Here is a 21,490-nt window from a genome sequence, read left to right on the forward strand (position 1 = left end):
GTACCCGCCCCCTCCCCCGTCCATTCCTCCCCCTTCCCCGTCCTTTCCGCCAGTCAGCGCTGGAGGATCGGAGTGGGGAGGGGGGAATCCTGTCCCTCCCCTGTCCTGGCAGAGAGCTGTGACAGGATCGAGAGGTGAGCGAACGCCGGTATGTGTTCGCTCACTTCCCGATCTACTAAGCCGACCTGTGACAATCTCATTGTCACAGGTCAGCTAGAACTATGAGGTGAGTGAAAAGCACTCACCTCATAGTTCTCCTTTAACCTCCTGTTGTAAAATACATAAAGTAAAAGGCAAGGTTGAAATAAAATATAGCAATGATCAATAAGAAGAAAAGATGTGGCATAAACTAACAATGCAAAAGTAAGTCTAATTTCTTCCTAGTTCTATGAGGGCTACTATGCATCACAGTGACTTAGTGGTTAACACTTCTACCTTACAAAACTGGGGCCCTCGGTTTGAGTCTCAGTCAGGACATTATCTGTATGCAGTTTGCATGTTTTCCCTGTGCTTGTGTGGCTTTCCTTCCAAACGCCAAAGAGATACTAATAGGTTAATCTATTTATTATAGTATTTGTATAGCACCAACAGTTTACATACTGCACATTCACATTAGTCCCTGCCTTTAAGCAGTTTACAATCTAAGGTCCCTGTTGCATACATATACTAGGGCCAAATGTGGGCAGAAACTGGAGTAGTGGGATATTTTACTGAGTGCATCCAAGTTTCCTGACTGGGATACAAACTGGGAACCCCAGTGCTGTAAGGCAGAAATGCTAAACACTAAGCCACTGTGCTACCCTACACTGTCCTAAAAATAAATTTGGCCCTAGTATAATATTCTACTGAGCACACCCAATAAAACTACCTCACTATCTGCTCCAACAGCAAATGAAGGGCTTTGAGTCCTATTAGATATTTTTTTTCCTGATGACACTTGTATTTATAAGTGTCTTAAGATGATTATGTAAAAATTCAGAATAGTGTCCGGTTGAATACAACATGAGTGACTTTAATTGCAGCATAAAGTCATCAGACGTACTTCAAATGTATAAAACATCAACAAAAATAATGTATGAAAATAAGAGTTCAAAATGTGAGTACAAAGAACACAAAATATAGCATTTGTCTTCAAGCATGTCTAATAGATGCTTCAGAGATGTGTCTTTAGTCTTGTGTGTAAAAATAGTCCTTGACAGGTGTGTGTTCATGTCTGTCTTTGTAAGCGGCGTCCACCGCATATGCCGATGCGTTCCAGCTTGGAACGCACTCGGCATCAGCGCGATGACTTCATTCGCTTGACCTTGATTTAGTTTAGTACTGAGGATAACTCCTTGTTTGCTGTTATTTCACTCATGTGACTTTGATTTACTCTGATAAGGGAGAGAGCTCCCTGGCTGCATAAATTGCCTGACTTTGATTCTCAGTTAAACCTTTTGTTTAGAGAAGAATTCTATTTAACCTTTTTGCACATAACAGTCCTCTCTTTATATTCCCGGTGGGGGTATGCAGTAATACCTTCCCATGTTCCTCCTCCCTAAAAAGTTCCCAACCTATTTTTGGCAGATGATGTAACGAACTCCAAACTCTTCGTTCAAGATTAAGAGTGACGCCTGGGGTTCTCTACTGAGTGCCATTTTTAGAGTAATACACCACTTCAACTACTACCACCCAATCCTCCGCAGTTGTGGTTCATACTGGATCGCTGCAGGCCATGACAGTCTTGAGTGAAGTGAGGGTGTCTGTGTGTGAGTCCCACCCTCCAGAAGGACTGTCCCCCATCATTTAAATCCATCTTCTACTTTAACATAACCTATGAGATGTATACCTTAACAAGTCATTAAAATTAGCATATTGAAGTTCTATTTTCACTACATATTAGAATAATGAGGTTTCATACTCTTTATATGGTTTTTACAATAGTCCTGAGCCAAGTGCAGCTAACAGCTGTGCAAACGATATTTAGGGTCTGTCTGTCTGTCAGGCTACTGATTGAACACCATCTGTAACTCAAGCTCATAAAAATACAGTATATGCTGTATTTCCACACTTGGGCAGATTAAAATATAGAAAATCAATCATCATTTAGGTCTACACATTCATATATATACCCTATATGAATAATATGTTTTTTGTACAAGCCCCCAGGAGAGAAAGGTCTCTGAAAATTTAAATTGATAACAACACCATTTGAAGCCATGTGCATACAAGAAATAGTGGTACACTGTAAATAAAATAAATACCTTCTGTAAATACATCTTATCTTGCAGTCTGATTTATGCCAGTAATATCTATTTTTTGTGTGTACAGAAAGGCTATCATACAACAAAACATTATTTCACTTTGTCTTTTCAACCAGTGCTATTGTGTCATGTCAAATTATTGTTGCGATACATTATATTGCAGAATTCAACTCCTAATAGTTTTATTTAATAATTTATTTTCCATCAATCTGAATTTTGCTTGAAGGGCATTTATTTGTGTCTCCACTGAATGTTGTTTTGTTTCAGATATCATTGGCCCATCATAGTTTTAAAGTATAATGGAGCATGCTATGTAGGAATTCAGAGCTATTGTGGTTGGATACATCACTATTCCATAGTAAATAGTGATTGTATTTGTAGAAATGAAATTTTAAAGTGGATGTAGAAGCAAAGCTGGTATTATTTTGTTTTCTCATTTCCAATGTGTTAATATTTCTATTATTCCATTTCATTCTGTTATTAATTCTCTGTTGTGTTCCTTGCAAAAGAACAGGTGATAACTGTGCTTTACAAGAATCTGATTATTCAGTTTTGAAGGCTAACTCCAGGAAAAACCTTTAACAAGCCCTGCAGTGGGGCTACACCCTCACTGAAAAGGTTAACTGCTCATTTTTGTCTAGGTTAAAAAATAAAGTTTTGCTCACCTGAAGCTTCAAGACGGCCAGCTGTGACAGTGCTCCCTCCAGCCTGTCTCTTCCTCTGCTGCAGTGATAGTATGTCCCTTGGTGTTCTCAAGTCCAATACACAGTGTACTAGGCATGATGACTCAGGGACCTTAGACCACTGTAGCAGAGAGGGAGGGGCACTACAGGGACCGGTCTAAGAACTGTTCAGCTCTAACAATCGGTTTAGTATAACTTTTATTTTGACCCAAGACAAAAATGAGCAGTAAACCCTTCCAGTGCAGGGGTAGCCCCCTTGCAAGGGTTAATACAATGTGTGCCCAGAGTCCTTCTTTAAAATGAACTTCAGGTAGATTTAAAAGGCACATATTAATGAAAATCTGTATTGCTTAATACATAATTAACAGGGTTATTCACAAAAGGGTGAAGGGTTTGGAGAAGACAGGAGAAGTGAACAATCTAGGACAACATAGCTGAACTGGAAAGTGAGCTGAATTTGAGATTTTTTTTTCCCAATCAGCTATGTTGTCCTAGATTTTTCACTTCTCCTGCCTTCTCCAAACCCTTCACCCTTTTGTGAATAACCCTGTAAGTGTTAAATCCAAGCAGTTTAAGTACTGAAATTTGATCTGGTATTAGCCTTTTGCCATCCCTGTATAGAAGAGTTCACTGCCCTGCTGTGTTACAGAGCTGTTTAAATATCAGGATTGGATGGGCAGATATACAAATCTGTTTAGTACAGGTTCTCTCTAACTATTTGACATCTCACCCGAAAGTGTCCCCTAGAGATATAATAAACTGTTAGGTAGTTTATCTCTCTTGTATCTACACAAACCAAACTATCAGACAGAAATAAAAATGAGTAAGGAAGATTAGAACCCCATTCAACTTTTTTTTAATTACTGTGTCCCTTTTGTAGATTTTTCTTCACTTCCCATCTGTTGAAACTGTTGTCATCATGACTATATGTGAGGGGAAATATCTGTAAAACGGAACTCAGATAACAGTAATTACTGGAGAGGGGTTCTAATCTTTGCTCATTGTGTCCAAAATGAAAAAAAAATCAGATTCTGTGGCAATAAAAATTCTATATCCTGTGACAATAAGGCTAGGTTCACACCTTGGTGACTCCTGACTGCACTGCAATCCACGCTGTTTTGTGCATGATTGCCGCACGGACAGGAGTCACCAAGGTGTGAACCGATTGTGCTCTGGGTGCCATTATTTTCTAAAGGCACCCCAGTCGCGTCGGGGTGGATTGCGCTGTTTCTCACCTCGAATCCGCCCGTGCGAGTCGTGTCTCGCAAAAAAAGGTACTTGTACCTTTTCTTAGCGATTTGCCGTGCGGATATCACCCCATTGAAATCAATGGGGCTGCGCAGCAATCGCTGTGTGCACTAGCACACGATCACGCGGCCCCGGGACACGCGTCCTGGGTGTTGTGCGGTGTAGTGCAGGTGTGAACTTAGCCTAAAAGTTAAACATTTAAAGTAAAATCCTCACTTAAAGTCAGCAGAAAAAAAGATTCCCTTTTGGCATCTCCCCTGTAAAGTAAGGCCTTTAACCCCTTCATGACTGAGCTTGTTTTTAGTTTCTGTTCGTAAATGACTGACACACTTTTGACATTTTTGCTGTGTGATTCTTCCACGTCAGTAATATACTTTCTTACAAAGTGCACCCACACATATTATATATTGTTTTTTAGAGGACAGATAGGGCTACATATTTATATCACATATGTGCGTCTAACGCCTCACTTAGGACAAATAAAATATAAAAAAAGAGGAAAAAACCGTTTAAAAAAAACACTTTTTTCCCAGTTTTGATTTGTAGTATTTTTTTTACAAAACCAGCACAGCTAAAAAAATGCAATAAATACATTCATTTATTTGTCCCTTATTTTATTTTATTTTTTACACATTTTTTTATTTTTTTTACACTTTTCACAATTTTTTTTTTTTTTTACACTTTTCACTTTTTTTTTTAACTTAAAAATGTTATTTTATTTATTTAATTATATCAAGCAGATTTTGTGAATTAATCTCACTGTTACTGCATGATAAATTAATAAATTTTTGGTTATTATCAGGCTGCTTCAAACTTCAGAACAGCCGATAATAAGTTAGTGACACTGATCCTGCAGCAGTTCAGGATTCAGCTGTTACTAAATGTTTTCTGATTGTTGCAACAACGATCAGCAAACAAACATTCTTCTTCCAGGAATAGATACATTGTAGGAATAGACACATTTTGTATCTATTCATGAAAGAAAAAAAAAAAAGCCAGTATAGCTTGAGAGAGATATCTCTCGATCTATACGAGCTGTCAGAATGCCGGCAAAAGCCGGCATCTGTGTCCGCTTTGCTTTGACTCTCAGACACCCGATATTAAGGTATCGGGTGTCTGAAAAAGGTTAACCCTTTCATTAATGAATGCCTCTGTAGTAAGGGCAGCCATTAATGAATGTTAAAAGCTGATTCTCAGCGATTAACAGCCCTCTAAAGCAGCAAATAACTCGTCACGTACAGTGTACGTGACAAGTCATTTGGTCCCTTTGTGGCTGGACGTACAGTGTACGTCTCCCGTCACGAAGGGGTTAAAGGCCCTTATGTAGAATGCAGGACCACTGGCGGGGGAGGCCTGAGCGGGAGCAAGAAATAAGGAAAATTATTTATTAGTGCAGGTATTTTTATAGCACTGACAATTTACGTAGCACCTTACATAGTTAAACATTCACATTCCCTGCCCTCAAGTAACGTTTAATCTAAGGTCCCAATTATCCTACCAGCATGTCTTTAGAGTGTGGGGGGAAACCTGTGCAAACTTCTTGCAAACAGTGTCCTGACTGAGATTTGAACAAGGGACCTGCAGGGCAGAAGTGCTGACCGCTATACTACATTATTCCATTATATGCCCTAGACTACATGAACATAAGAGCCTTATCACACTGGGGAGGGAGCAACTACATTGAGTGTAATTAGCTTTATTTATTTGGAGTGTTTCCTGGGTCAGTAAGCTATTTGAAAGGGGTTATAGTACTGACATTTTTACAAAGGAGTGTTAATAATACAAAACACATTTTCAAGGCAAAATATCACACTGTACCCAAGCCTTTAAACAGTCCTTGAATATTTGTTGTCCTCCTTTATCACTGATTGAAGAAATCCAATTTAACGCCGAAAGTGGCATGTGTGGTGTCGGTCTGTATTTCACTCGCTTAGTGTCAGTAAATCAATACTGTTTGACAACAGTGTTATTGCATACCAGGGATTCTGAAAGAATACATCTTGTTGGATCTCTTTAATTGCATTACTTGATGTGAAACTGTAGATATATGTCAACGTTTTCTCATGACAGATCCTTCCGGGAGCATATGAATGATATCATTGAAATTTAAATTAAAGAGGATATGCAACTTTTCTTTTTTTTAATATGAACTCTTTAAGTCCTGTAAATATTTGCAAACATTCCTGACCAAAGCACTAGGGTTTCATACACAGGTCTATTAAAAGAGATGCACAAACCTGTCAACTAAAGAGGCTGAACTAGGAATATGCTGGGCTGAATGGCTTGAGGTGTATCTAAAGCCTAGACTTTGTTTTTCCCAGTTTTGGATGTTGTACAGAATAAAACCCTGTCACATTTTCTATTGCTGTCTGTACTTGATGAGGGATTCACCATCTCTGTTTTTTCAGGTGACTATTGCCACCAGGGCAGGCAAACATTTGACTGAAACAAGAGGCAATGAGAAATCTTAAAATGTGACACCTGTTCCAGTAATAATTGTCTCAGAGAATTTTCCCATTACTTTTGAGGGATTGCCTGTCACTTCCAGTTGTGTCTACAGGACAGGAAATAAGGGGAAATCTCCCCAGTCTGGGACAGACAGCAAAAAAAATCCTGCAAGAGAATTTAACCATTCCCTACTCCATGTAAAAAATATATTTTTTTGGCTTTATATATACTCATTTTTATATATACTTTAGAGACACAATTAACAAGTCAGGGTCAATAAGCAATACTTATTGCATTTCAACACCCATAAAGCTAAATCCCTTTATGTTTTGTTTTCCTTTTCTGAACCTCTAAAGACCTTTTCTAAACCTTTTCTAAAGAGATTTTGAAAGTTGAACCAATCACAGGCTGGAAATAACCTGCACTTCAGTGTGAGCACTGGGCTATTTTCTTGCACTGCCCCCACTGGGGCTACATCCTGCTGCACATCAATGACATTTATTGTGACTCAAGTGGTAATAAAACCTTTATTGCACCTAAATGGGTAATGGTTTGTTTAAAAAAAAAGCCTGAAAGTTCACTGACCAACAATAATACAAGTGTCTGGGACTCCACAGTTTAAAAATAAAAAGCAGAAACTCTGGCAGGAAGATATGGAGAAAATTAGAAAACATTATAACACCTTCTTTCTCACTGAAGGGAATTAAGATTTTTTTTACATATTTCTTTGTTAATTTATTATGGTCAGGACTAACTAAAAAAAATAACATTCTATTTTATCAAGTAAAAATGAAATACTGCATATTAATATTAGTATAAGCCAGAAGGTGGAGTTTTAGGTTTCTCTCTTTGTTTTTCCCTTTCACTTCCTGTGGTTTACAGAGCTCAATTGCTAATACTGAAATGTACCCACACAGGTGAATGAGTTAGAGGACTGACTAATTGTAGTGACTCATTCCTCATCAGCTTTTTTGAGGTTTCAGTGAGGCAATCTGCTTAGTTGTCTCTTAGCTAACCCTTGGTGATACATATGTATATATATAGATATATCTATATATCTATATATATAGATATGTTTTGGACCTGCTAACAAATTTAGATCGGATCAAAAGGTTCCGTACTTATATCTGCCGCCTGGCCTGATTCAATAGAGTATACTCTCACAGAGATAGAAGAATTTCCCACTGATACACTCAGGGCAAGGCACTTCTGTTTTTATTCTTCTGCTTTACATGGTTTTATTTGAGCAGTTGAACGTGTATATTTAAGCGTAGCATTGCAGAAAAGTATTTTAGTTTATATATTCTAGCTTATCATTGGTTAGATCTATTTATGCATAACTTCCTGCCAATATGTTTATATCTTTCGTCTTGGGTGTGTTGTCTGAAGAGGAGGCGCAATCTTGGTTCCTATTTCTAGTGCGTACTTTGGATCTGAGGGGGGGTTCTGAGTAAGGTTTTGAGTAAGGAGTGAAAAGAAGAGCAGAAAGCAAATTAACATATATAATACAGTTGATCTATTGAGATAGGCATTTTGTCATAATCATGCTTAACCACAAAAATAAAATGAATGCAAAAATATTAGGCTGACTTCACATCTGTGTATTGTGGCAATGCACAGTTCAAAGCACACATGGCAGTGTAGTGCATTGTGATGGCATTAGTTTTGCACTGTGGTGACTAGGAGACGTCTGGGGGAAAGTAGACATGACTTGGGGAAAGTAGACGCACGCCACACTTTGGCCAGCATTGGGATACATAACCAAACTTTATCACGGCTTGTAAAACAACAACACATTTTTAAAAGGCTCTGTACTAAATCACCGTAGTAGAATTTGTGTAGGCTACTGGGCAGGCTTGATTAAACCCATGGGAGCTCACATAGGCCTACAAACACTTTTAGAAATGCCAAAATCTTCTAATAGATTTCCCTTCATTCAAGTCAGTTACTAAAGGAAGCATTAAGCTCATTACTCAGTAAACTCAATTTAAACTCATTAGCGCAGTAACACCAAAGAATAGAGAAATGGAAACAATAGCATCCTAAGAGGTCATCAGCTAAGATGAGAACTTTGTCTCTGTTGTCCCTGAGATTTGTACCTTGCCAAACAATAGAGACTATGATGCCTTTTATTATGTACCATACATTCATTTTGGTCTCTTGAGGATCTTTATTCTAGTCATGCACCTGACAATTTTAAACATTTTTAGACAGTTTTGGACCAGTGCAACTTACAACCTTCCCAGCCCTATATACATAAATATTGTTGGCGGAAGGTTACCTTGACCGTTAAATTGGTTTTGCTAATAATAGCCGGTTGAGAGTGGTTTAAATTTGTTTTCTGTATAGTTAGAAACTCAGAAACTCATTGCATCCAGACTTCTGTTTACTGTAGTCAGATGAGTTAAATGATTGCTGACCATTTGCACTGCCTTACTTAATAGGCCCACTAAATATTAAAGAACGGGGGTCAATATAAATAAATACTATAAACGCTCTTTAAAAATAAATATCAGTCTTTACATTTTTAATCACCCATATTTGTGAAGGGATATAATTAATTAGCAGGATGAGGGGAGTGGATTTAGAAGTGGGTACCAAAGAGTTTCAAGATTAAAAGATTTGTGGCTGCAGGATCAAGATTCGCCAAGCTCATTGAATGATTCAGGTGTGCTTGTCACATTTTATCGCTATATTAAAATAAAAAATATCTTTTAGTTATCTTATTTTTATGGAAAGATGTCGACAACACTTTAAAAAAAAATTTATTTGCTACAAGTGATGAGAGTTTTCATCTAAATTCTCAAAAATCATTTGGGACATAAAGTTCAAGCCTTCCCTTTTTTCTGCATTCATAAAATAATTAAAGAACATTCATTTTAATATTCCACAATGTTCCAGTAACTATGTGTGCTGCTGCTGCTGCTGCTGCTGCTGCTGCTGCAGAAATAATGTGAGCTTCAAAAACCTTTTAATGATGTTGAATACTTAAGTCCAATAGCTTGTTAAGAAGGATGGCAAGATAAAACAGGAACAAAAACAGATACTTTACTGAAATTTAGGCAGTCTTACATTCACTACTGTCAAATGTGTGCTCTTATTACATTAGATACTTTGGTTTGATTTACCAAAGGCAAGCAGGCTTTTCACTTTGCAAGGGAATTTCTACTTTGCAGGGGAAGTTTCTCTTCATGCACCTCATGCATGAAATTTCACGAAGGAGGTGAAGTTCTGCTGACTGCCATCATCCAGTCATGTGCAAGGAAACAATGCTTTTTTTTCCCCGTTGCACATGATTGGGTATTATTTGCAAAGTAAAATACCACCACATTCACTAAGCTAAGGGAAGCTTCTCCTGAAATGTGTAAACTCCCTGGCAAAGTGAACAGCCTATTTTCCTTTAGTAAATCAACCCCTTTGTGTACCACTAGAGTATTTATTTTCCCCTAACTGTTCTAGCTCTTGTGTTAAAAGAAATATGAGAAATATGGGGGCTGCTATTGATGACCTGCCGAAGATGTTAGTTCCCTGGCTGTCTCTGACTTCAGAACTTTGCATTTGATCTGAAACTAGATGGCAGCAAATTAAAGTCCAAGGAAAGTCAAAAGTAGTTAGTTAGCTGAACACGTGATAAGAGTTTAGTGATTCTGTACATGTTGATAGACATTTATCTAGCATTTTTAGATGGTTGGTAAGTTTGGACTGTTTACCAGTACAAGTTCATTAATATATTTAGAAGAAATGTAATGCCAAATTAAGTGTCAATTACGTAATTATTTTATGTTATATTAGATATAGTCCAAACAGAAGAAGATGTGTATTCCATGTTGTACTGTTTTGCTCCCATTTTGTATTGTTTTGCTCTATTTGGTCAATCATTAAAGGTACTGCTTGCTTACCATGGCTCCTCCATACCATTAGCTAAGTGCATGATAGTTTAACCCCTTCGTGACGGGAGACGTACAGTGTACGTCTTGTCACTTTGTGCCTATATGACTGGCCACGTACACTGTACGTGACAAGTTATATCAGGCTTTGTAATGCCGGTATTTGCTGATTCTCAGCATTTAACAGTCATTCATTAATGTCTCAGTATTGAGGCATTAATTAATGAAATAATTAAGCTTTTTGTAAAAGCTTCTTCCTTTCATTAATGAAAGAATGAAGCCGTTACATGCAAATAGAGGACCGCAATTTGCGATCCCGTATTTGACAGCTCAAAATAGCAGAGAGGCAGCAGTGACTCACCTCACCTCTCTGCTATTTGTTTTGACAGCTCGAGAGCCCGATGTTTAGATACATTTCACTCAAAAGATACAATGTATATCTTTTGAGTGAAATGTATCATTTCTGATCGTCTAGGCACGATCAAAGAGCTTTTAGTGAGATCTGAATCTGACTAAAGTCAGGATCAGTCTCTAAGGTTATTATTAGCTGTTCCTAAGTTTGGATCAGCCTAATAGCCAAAAATAAAATAAAAAAGTTAATTTATCAAGCTGTCATAGTGATTGCTTGATATAAACTGACAAGAAAAAAAAAGTTTTTATTTTTTTTATTTTTTACAGTGTAAAAAAATAAAAATAAAGTGTAAAACAAAATAAGTAAAATATAAATTATATATAAATATATTTTTTATACTATAATTAATATAAAAAAAATCTAAAAAAAATAATAATAATCAAAACTTGTGAAAACAAGTGTTTTCTTCTAGTTTTTTTCCTCATTTTTTTATTTTATTCAAACTAAGTGAGGGGTTAGGTACACATATGTGATATAATTATATAGCCCTATCTGTCCTCTAAAAAACAATATATAATATGTGTGGGTACATTTAGTAAGAAAGTATATTACTGACGTGGAAGAACCACACAGCAAAAATGTAAAAAATGTGTCAGTCATTTATGAACAGAACCTGAAAACTAGCTCAGTCATGAAGGGGTTAATAATCACCCTCCAGAAACATTGTCCTCCCTGTTATCACTTGACTGGCATTTGAACACCAGAGAGTTTGTGCAAACTGATCAGATTACATGGGAAATGTTTGTGTAGCCCTGTTTCGGGCTGCCAACCTGTGGGTAACTTGAAAATGCTGAGCCTCCGCTAAGTGGGAGTAAAGGGCTGTAATCTATTTGTAATGGCAGTGCCTCCACCCAAGTGGGCCTTGTGGTGTACAAGTGGGACCCCGAGATGAGATAACCTTGTCCCCAGGTGTAATTACTTACATAAACCATCTTGCAGAAGTAAGCAGATCTTGAGTCAATGGATGTCTTTTAAATATTTTTTGTAGAACGTGGAACAGAAGATGTGGATAGATATGCTGGAATACCCAAATATACTGGTTGATGAATAATATCACTTCTTACAAGGCGTACAGTTCATAGTGGAAGGTCCATCTTCTCCCTCTCTATAGGTGTCTATAAGTGTCTCTATTCCGACAGAGGTTCCAGTGTGTGCTCTGCTTCAGGACAGAGTGTAGCCTGGACCAGTGGAGGTTCCTTTGGTTACTCCAGTGTCCCCATGACCTCTGTTAACATGGGTAAGGTCCTTGTAATGGATCCAACATAGTCTATCTGGCACATGGCATTGCATGAGGGTAGGCCTTTGCTGTAGCCAACCCCTCCTACCATGATGTTTACTGCACTGATTGGCTAACACAGAACCACTGTCAGAATTATACTTCTTCAGCACAGTACTCTGTCACAGGAAAGCCTGGTGGATGAAACACATGTGACTCATGAGCACACCCTACTGGCGGAAAGTAAAAACTAAATCGAAAACCGAATAACACTGCTCTATTACAGGGGGGTGTTAAGGGGTAGACCCCTACATTTGCATGCAAAATATATTGCCAGAGGAACAACATGAGTGCTAATCATATTTATTGGTGCACTTTCTTGAATATGGTGCCAGTGCACATGTACAGCTGATTTAGTTTTTTTCAGAAATGAAAACTTTTGGAGCTTGCAGCTTAGTTATTTAGGGACATTGACTTTAAACATAGAGGGCCATAATATGTAGATAGGGATCAACAACCAAAAAGATATGTGTGTACCATTGATGAATATATCGTAGTTAAGGCAAACTGGCGAACTAAGTGCATACCCATGCAAAGTGTAATTTGTTCTTTTTTTTCAACATTTATGTGCTTATATGCAAATTTTATTGTGTTATACTATTTTACACTAGGTGGTTTTCCATTAGCAGCATCATTTTTGTCCATTAGCTAAACATTCAACCTGTATGATCAAATTTAGCAGACTAGTATTAGACACGCAGCTCAATTCACAAAGCTTTATACATGCCAAAGGCATTCTATTTTCTGCCATGTGACTGTCATTTTCAAATCTCATTGCACTCAACTTAAAATAAATGGCACTCTTTTAAGAAAAAATAAGTATACTTGTCCTGGTGCATTAGCTTTATGAATTGAGCCTACAGTATAGTAAAAATGTGGTGTGATAAAGCGTGTTAATTGTTTTTTTCAGACAGACAGTAATATTTTTATAGACGTTTGCTCACTGTTTGTAACATGGTTTTATTTGCAATAACTTTGAATATTAATTATTGCATTATTAATGGGTAACTTTTTTCCTTTTTTTTTGTTTTTCAGGTAAGCAATAACATAATTCAGTATGCTCAGACATAAAAAGGTAAAACAAACTCACATCATTAACTGTGGATACTCTGACTGTTTACCCTGTACTAAAATTTATGAAGAGTTGTTATGGGTAATGATATACTTGTTAAGTGATTTGTAAAATAAGCACTTTTCGAAAAGCAATTATGTGCAGTGATTATAGGTTGATATTTAGCATAACTCCAGGCAAAAATCATAATTTCAGGACAATATATATCCTAACAATTATGGTTTCATTCTCCAGAAGCATAATTTATCAGCCCCTGTCTCCTCCCCCAAATCCTGAGTTATGATACTCGTATTACATCCCCTTGTATATGCAGCTGAAGTACAGTATAGTCCTATTTAATGCATTATAAATGCTTTGAAGGTGTTTAGTCAACCTGAGTTTGCAGGGGAGGGGCAGAGGACTGACTGCATGTAAAAACATTTCAATTTCACTTCAATTTCAAGTGGACAAAGACAATTTCAATTATTTGATAAGATGTTTTCATTTGTGACTGGTGTTCTTCTTTAAGAAAATGAATCACATGCAAATGTCACATGCATTGAGGTATATTTGCTGTATGTGGCATATTGACAGAGTGACCCCCTTGTGGTAAATAGTTAAAATTGCCAGAGTTTCTAATTTTATAACAAGGGAAACATTTTAGCTATGAATGTTATACAATTCTAATAATGTATTAATATGATTGAACTGAACTGTTAAGGATTAGATGAGGTTTTTGTGCTGTGTGTGCTCACATTGTTTTAGGGTTTTGTTTTAATCTATTCATACATTTTAAAAGTGGTGCAATGAAAAGAAAATGAATTGCTTGCCAACTGTGCCAGACAGACTGTTTCAGCAATAGAAATGCTTTAGGGCAAAAGTCACTAAAATACATAAAGCTTCTCTTATGCAACAGTAGATCTGTGATCTTCAACTACAAAACCAAATAACATGACTGCAGGATAATACTGGATATGAAGAGGCTGTGCCCATTGGCTGTTTGTGCCTATTGTGATTAGCAAAATGTGCACATTTTTATGTGAACAAAATTAAAAAAAGAAAATTATTCTTGTATGGTTGTGTCTGGCAAAGGTACCAACTTACACTTGATGTACTGTATATGTGAATTTTTACAGATACCCCAAACTAAAAATTTCACTTCACTTTAAACTGTTAAAAAGGGTGAGTGGGGTTATTAAAATCAGTGTTTAAAATCAGTTCTAAAAAGAAGAAAATCTGCCAGTACTTTGATACCAGGCCCCAACCCTTATGCCAGGACACTGTCTACTTGCATGTTCACATCAGCAGAGAAATCTGGGAAAGTGACAGAAGACTATGCTGATTCGAGCATAAAACGAAGCTGTTGTAGGACATGTGACCCAATTCTGAGATAGGTCACATGACTAAAACCTTGTTTTAGTGTGTTCTATTGGAGAAGTACTTCTAACACCATTACCCATCCTCCCCCATCTGGCCTAATACATCCTTAAAGTCTATGACAGGTCCAAAACCTGGGTCCAGATCCAGTTTAAAAGGTACCTGTCAGACTTACCGTAACAATGTGAACATATATTCAGTGCAGTGCATTCAGACCTCAAGGATTTTGTATATGAGTGTAAATAATATGTAAAAAATATGAGATATGTATTGTCATTCAAAGTAAATCTGCATGATTGTACTCAGACAGTATCTTATTTAAAGGAGAACTATGGGGTCAGTGTTTTTCCCCATAGTTCTCCTTAGGGTAACGGGAGGACACAAACTAGCGTCCTCCCGTTACCCTAAGCTCAGTATACCGCGAGCTACAGCTCGCGGTATACTGAGACGCTGCAGCCGGAGCGGATCCCGACTTAGACAACGGGATCCACCCAGCTGCGTGAATGACAGCTGGCTCTGCCTATCTAGAGGCAGAGCCAGCTGTACCCGCCCCCTCCCCCGTCCGTTCGCCCAGTCGGCGCTGGCAGATCGGACTGGGGAGAGGGGAATCCAGCCCCTCCCCCTGTCACGGCAGAGAGCCATGACAGGATCAAGAGGTGAGCGAACCCGGTATGTGTTCGCTCACCTCCCGATCTACTGAGCCGACCTGTGACAGTCTCATTGTCACAGGTCGGCTAGAACTATGAGGTGAGTGAAAAGCACTCACCTCATAGTTCTCCTTTAAAAACAAAGTATTTCTGCATCCAGCTTTAAAGTGACACTAAACTCAGGAGTTAAATCTTGCAAATACATATAGTACTTACCAAAATGTGGCTTATGTGTGTATCACTCAGCTGTAGATCCTCAAATCATCTTTGAATTGGTGCCGACACTGTCCTTCCTTCTGGAGGGTGGCTACTTTTGTTCCACATGATCCCTGTGTGTGTTGTAAAGTAGTCACCACTCCAAGCTCACTCCCGTGATGGACTATAATTTTAATACAAAATAGTAAACTAAACATAAAACAGTAGTCCATCACAGGAGCAAGCTTGGAGTGGTGGCTACTTTACAACATGCAGAGGGACCACTGGGAATAAACATAGCCACCACCCATTTTTTGTTAAAAGTTTATGTACTTGAATGCATTTTAAAATTTTAACTCTTGAGTTTAGTGTCACTTTATAGTAAATAGTTTTGAATTCAGAAATTCCTCTAAAGGCAAATACAGATTATTATTATTATTATTATTATTATTATTATTATTAGCTATTTTTTGGCTTTGAATATACAAATTTTATTGCAAGTGAATCTCTAATTTCTGTAATATTTTATCTACTAAATTATTAATTATGTTTTATCAAAATTAAAAGAGAACAACACCATTGTATTGCACTATGCGTAGACTGTAAGTTGGTGATGAGTTGTTGATTGAGGCTGAGGAGCAGTTACAGCTGGTACAGCCTTCTGAGCTTACTTTTTCCTTATCTCTCTTTTTGCTTCTACCATCTGATCGGCCTTCCAAACATATGTTTAATTATGATCTAGCCATCCATGGTAACCCTATTCCTTTTATCAGCTGGTGAGCCTTTGTGAAAGCAGCTGTTGGATTTAACCTCTTAAGTGCTTTAAATTGTTCAGCAAAGGCAGTTGTTCTGTCACTTCAGGCAGGAAACATGGCTGGATATAGGTTCAGTGGGCCCATATGTAGTGCTCTGCCACCTAGAATCTATTATCTTTGTACCCACACAGTTTTATAGCCATAATACAATAGATTGTTTGTGTAATTATGTGTATTTTTTTGTTTGTTTGAAGCATATTTAGATGAGAATTGAAAGACAGCCTGAATTTTTCTTCCTGGTTAACTAAGTGTCCTTTTTCAACAAATGGGGCCTGGCTAGAAGCATTGAAGAGACCAAAAATACTAAAATACTGTATATAGCAAAATATAACTATAACTTAATGTACCTATTGACATTTGCTGGCATTAAGTCTGACTGCTGAAATATCAATAACCGGTATGTTTAAAAAGCTGGGCACATAGAATAATTTATTTAGAAAGTGTAAAAAGTAATGATAATGTGCAAAGTGCAATTACATGACCCTCAGCCTGCTAAGATGAGAAAGACTGATACCTTTGAGTACCATTTTGTTTAGGGAAAAGACATGTCTCTAGCATTGAGAAGACATAAATAACAGAAAGAAGATGCAAGAGGAAAATACTAACACTCGCACTCAGGAGAGCCATCTAAACGTTCACAGTTCATACAACAGTAAAAGTACTTTATAACTTGCCCTCACTTACCTTTGTATCTAAAGGCATTGTGAAGAAATTAATTTTCAAGGTTTACAGGCACTGTAATCTCCGCTTTTTTTCTATGATGAGCAGATCTTGGCAGCCTGGTGCCTGCTAATGTAAACATCAGCAGATGTTTATATGTGTCAGAAACTGACAGAATTTTTGAGCATGAATAACCTTTCTTCAAAAACAGCTAGAAAGCTATGGCTGGGCTTCTTCTGAAGCTCTGTCATCGCTTGTTAGAACATATAAATGGTTTAATGTCCATATTTTGGGCACAGGTACACTTTAATATAAACTAGCTGCCAAACACATTTGGTTCCTGTGTTGTCAATGATCATAAACTTAGAATTGTCACCACTCTATGTCAGACAAGTAGATTGTCCACTCTGATATGACCATATGATAATAACTATAATGTGACAATAATGTGACCAGTGGAATCCAAGATGCTGTGTTAAGTGGCTGTTTGATCGTTGGAGGTGCACAGAAGAATAGTTCTTCGAAGGAGAAATTCTATTGTATTTCATTATTTAACTTTTAATTGTTATAATATGACCATATTAAAATAAATAATCTACTAGCTTGACAAAAATGCTGGCAATTTTAATTCTATTATTGGTAGGCCTACCCTTGATCTGGCTTCTCACCAGATCTGATCTAATTTGGGATCTGAGTTATCCTTTTCTGCATAAATGAATCAAGGAACTTTCATGGTAATTTATGGGACCATCACTTACATGTGTCTGCTTGCAGAACATCAAACTAGAAGACATGCCATATGTAGGCTTTGCATCAGAAGACCTATAGATCAGCATGAAGTAAGTGCAAAGTGTATCATTGCACCTACTTCACCCTGACCCAGAGAAATGTTAGTTATGAAGATGTAAAAGAAAGTGAGTTCTGTATTTATCCCTTAGCAACAAATCACATCATATTGTACTGAGAGATCAATGAAATCTGATTGAAAGTTAATAAATGCTAGGCTTTGCACATATTGTTTGTTGATTTAAAAAAAAATAATGGAGGGTGTAGGGTTGGACTTTAATTTGTGTGTACTTCAAAAACTCATGATAATTAAAAAACAAATGTTTTATTTTATAGTGGGTTTGTGAAATTCTGCTGTGAGTACATTTGCACATACATTATATGGGTTCCATTCTCATGTTACCTATTAAACAAGCCTGAGTCACTCTGTGCTGCATGTATTAGCAGAGACAGAACAGAAGCTTCTACAATATCCACTGTGAGAAAAAAATGCTACCCCCACAGGGCATCGCCACGTCCTACAATTTATCTTAATTTGTGACAAGATCCTGAAGACTCAGCATTCAAATGTGTGTATGTTGCTGGCATCTCTCTGAGATTTTATGCTTAGCCGTCCTTTATCGATGTCTTCTGTTGCAGAGCAGCATCCATTTAAAGGCCTAGATTCTGGTTGGTGGTTTTATAATGTTTGCAAACAGTTCTTGGAAGTGGAATTCATTGTGGTCTCAAAAAACATCTTGTTTTGAGTACAACAAATATCACTATCTGCTGAAGTGTGCAAGGATTATGGATGCTGTTGTCTTCGTGATATACACATAAGTCATTTCAATCTGATTCACTTTCTTGGCAAACTCAAAAGCTGCCACTGGGCTATTTTGGCAGGCGAATTTGAAAAGGAGTTCAAATATTTTTATTCTGTTTCCAGCTAACAATCCGCTGAGACGCATCCGTGCTTTTATATCAATACTTAGGAAAAGCACACAGAAGTTTAAATGAGACTTTTAGCACAAGGTACAATCATGTATTATATTGAATATTCCTTTTAGCATATGTTACAAATAAATTGTTAGCTAACTGAGTCAGTTATATACAATATCTTGTTTTTCTTTTATTTACTTTACTGACTTATGTTAGTCTGGGTTGAAGTATGTTCAGCACTAAAAGCATTCACTTTGTGAGACTATGTACAGTTTTAAAACAATTTACTTTGTACATATTCCTTTAACTACCTCCCGGCCGGCAGTTGTAAAAAAATGGCTGGCCGGGCGCTCTCTAGATCTGAGCGGGCGTCTTTAGACGTTCGCTCAGACACGCCCCCTCCCGCGCGCTGCTGGGCATGCGCGAACGGGAAATGCCCGATATTTAAAAACAGGCAGCAATACCCATTAATATACAAGCGATCCGCCGGCTATAGAGTCGGCGGATCGCTTGTATGGGGTAACGATCGGTGTGTCTCCCGCCCCTTCACTGTCCCCCCTTCCCCCTGCCGTTGTCCCGCTAGTCCCGGGCTCCACTGTGCCCTGTGCGAGCCCGGGATCAGCATGGTACCTGTGTACCATAGTACAAGGGGAACAGAGGGAGGTCGGTACACGAGCCCCCTCCGGTCCCCTCTCCGCTGCAAGAATGCGGAAGTGTTGTATATTACATCATTCCGCATTCTTGTGTCACTCTCCAGCTTCAGAAGCTGGAAAGAAGCTGATGGAGCAGATCTCTGCTTCATCAGCTTCTTTTGGGGGGTCCTAGGTGACATTAGAAGTCTTGGAGACCACTGATGTCTCCATAAAGAGGACCTGTCACATATTTTGCTATCACATAGGGGGGTTTTGTTGGCCCCTGTATGTGATAGCAATAAAGCTTAGTGGGAAAACAAAATTAAAGTTCCCCCCAAAAAATTTTAAGTTACACATAAAAAAGAGTAAAAAAACATTAAAAACAAAATTAAAAGTCCCCACCCATACATACACGCATGCAAACATGCGTCAGGGGCGCATACGTGAAAAAACGACAACTGCGCCCATTACGCGCGCACATGTTACATATAGCCACAAACGTAACAGTGAGAGCAATCATTTTAGGGCCATTAATTACTGATAACACTAAACTGATGAGCAGTAAAAGCTCTTAAAGCGTCGCCTATGGCCAATTTTGGGTATGGTAGTTTTCTGCGATTTCGCGGGTGCGCAGAATTTTAAAGCTTGACATGTTTGGTGTCTATTTACCCGACGTCTTTTATATTTCACCAAAAAACTGGGTAATAATAAATGTTTCCTAACATAATGTAAAAAAAACTTAAAAAAAAAAAAAATTATCAGTACTTTTTCCTAATTATAGTAAAAAATTAAAACCGCAGTGGTGATTAACCAGTTGACATCCGCGGTGTTAAACCCCCTTCCCATCCAGGCATTGCATATTCGGTGCTGAATTTTGTATTGTGGCTGGAATGTTCCTTTAAAAGGATTTCTTACTATTCCAAAAATTATACAGAAATTAAATTTTTTTCTCCTGTAATTACTCAAACTTATAATAGATATTCTGAACCATTTTATGTCTATAAAATATATTTTCTTTCTCCACTATTAATCTTCTCCTTTTGCTTTCAAATATACCACTGATTACTAATGGTAGAAGCACAAAATAACCAAAGGCAGTGGTGCTTCATTAAACTTGGACTGACATTCATTATTTATTACAAATAGAAAGAACATGTCACTCTGCTGAGAAAAGGGAAAAAAATACATAATGATTAGTAATTTGCAGAACTTTTACTCGTGGTGAGAATACATTTAAACTTTTTTTTCTCCAGTGTGATCTTTTACTGTGCTAACGTGAATTTACAAAAATAAAACATTGATATTCTGTTCAGGAAATGTTACAAATAACTTCATTTTTTTGTTTGTTTTATTACAAAAATGACCTTGACCATCTGAGGTTTTAAAAAAAAAAAAATATTGATACTATATCACATTACGAGTGCTCACTTTACAGAATACCACTGGTTAGTGGGAAATAATCCATGAAGTTATTTTCTTTGCTATGCATTCAAGGCATAGTATTTTTGTTTCTTTTGTTCTGTGTCCTTGAAACAGCCATGCAGCTGATCTCTTTCTAATTCTTTTACATGTATATTTCTTTTGTAAGGGAAGGCCAGGGCTCTCAGGAGCTTTGCACACCCATGTGCAGATGTAGCTGCCAGGCCTGGTCATGTTTATGTTTTTTGGTGTGCTATGCATATGTGGGTGTGTGCACACAAATAATTTTTAAAGTCAATCCCTTTTAACACCAGGTGCTGACAGTTCTTACCTTCAACCTGGTGGGCTGTACCCTGAATTGTTGAATTGCATGTGGTGGCTCAGTTTGCTTTGACCATCAACATTCTTATTATCACCTTGGCTTGGTGTTTGGACCTTCTTCTGATTTATGTTGCCAACTATAGCTTGTCTCTGACCTCCATCCATATTTAGGCTTTTTTTTTTCTTTGTCTGGGCCTCTCCCTGGTTTGGATTGTCCTTTTGCTCAGTTCTCTATCTTCTACAGGTTAGTTCTTAGCCAGGATTAAGTTGTTACTATTTGAGATGAGCTTGGGTTCAAACCAAACACAAGCTCATTGGAACCAGTAAGGAAGCTGTCAGTGCTAGCCAAATCCACTGCAGCTGGAAAATCCCCCACCCTGCATCTGCACATTAGGAAAGGGGTGCATGCAGTTGACATTATTGAATTTATATGACCACATAGCCATATTAGGTCAATGTCAGTGACCAAATA

The sequence above is a fragment of the Nanorana parkeri genome, unplaced genomic scaffold, assembly GCF_000935625.1.
Source record: "Nanorana parkeri isolate BGI_ZX_2015 unplaced genomic scaffold, ASM93562v1 scaffold57, whole genome shotgun sequence".
NCBI lineage: Eukaryota > Metazoa > Chordata > Amphibia > Anura > Dicroglossidae > Nanorana > Nanorana parkeri.